Here is a 1,162-nt window from a genome sequence, read left to right on the forward strand (position 1 = left end):
TACCTTAAGCCAGTATCTCTTTCTGCAGAATGGTATATTAAGAACTACTTCTCGCCGGGTGGTGGTGGCGCACGCCTTTAATCCCAGCACTCGGGAGGCAGAGCCAGGCGGATCTCTGTGAGTTCGAGGCCAGCCTGGGCTACCAAGTGAGCTCCAGGAAAGGCGCAAAGCTACACAGAGAAACCCTGTCTCGAAAAACCAAAAAAAAAAAAGAACTACTTCTCAGGCGCACACCTTTAATCCCAGCACTTGAGAGACAGAGGCAGGCGAATCTCTGTGAGTTGGAGGCCAGCCTGGTCTACAGAGTGAGTTCCAGGATAGCCAGGGCTACACAGAGCAACCCTGTCTCAAAACAAACAAACAAACAACCCAAAACAAAACCTACATCACTTTAACTAGTCCCTTTAATTTATTACAGAGTGAGGGTCTTGTTCCTACACTGAACACTCTTTGAGAGATGTGGCTTGTATCTTCCCCTTACCCTGGACCTGAGTATCTTCAAAATGCCTGTTGTGGTCCTTACACTGGACTGTGACGGAAACGATGTGTGAATTCTGAGTCTGTTGAGTTTGCTGAATACTTGTTTGGGGAAGCTCTGAGCTTAGGGGTGAGAAGTCTAGGCCCTGGCCACAGAGGAGAGGTGCATATGGGTGCTAATGGTAGGTAACTCCGGCAAAGGTCCCAGCAGTTAGGAGTCGATGTGAACCTAGCCTCTGGCAGTCAGGTCTCCATCCTTCCCAGATGAGGAAGGGTGTCACAATCGAGGGGATGGTCTTTTTGTGTGTCCACTCTACAGTCCTCATGCACAGAATTTCTGGCAAAAGAAAAATGGTTTTTACAGCCTGTTTCGTTTTGTTTTGTTTTTTTCAAGACAGGGTTTCTCTATGTAGCCCTAGCTGCCCTGGAATTCCTCTGTAGCCCAGGCTGGACTCTAACTCACAGAGATCCACCTGCCTCTGCCTCCCGAGTGCTGGGATTAAAGTCGTGCGCCACCACCTCCAGGGCTGCCTCTTTTTGAGTGAATCTGTTCAGCAGCAATAGGGATCACTCATTCCCAGGTCAAGCCAACTGGCCTTTGTTGGTCAGTCATTTGGGTTTTTGTTTGTTTGTTTGTTTTTCCCACTTGAGTCTCTTGGAAGGCAGACATGTCAACTGAGGAAAT

The sequence above is a fragment of the Peromyscus maniculatus genome, chromosome 8 (genome assembly GCF_049852395.1).
Source record: "Peromyscus maniculatus bairdii isolate BWxNUB_F1_BW_parent chromosome 8, HU_Pman_BW_mat_3.1, whole genome shotgun sequence".
In the NCBI taxonomy this organism is placed as follows: domain Eukaryota; kingdom Metazoa; phylum Chordata; class Mammalia; order Rodentia; family Cricetidae; genus Peromyscus; species Peromyscus maniculatus.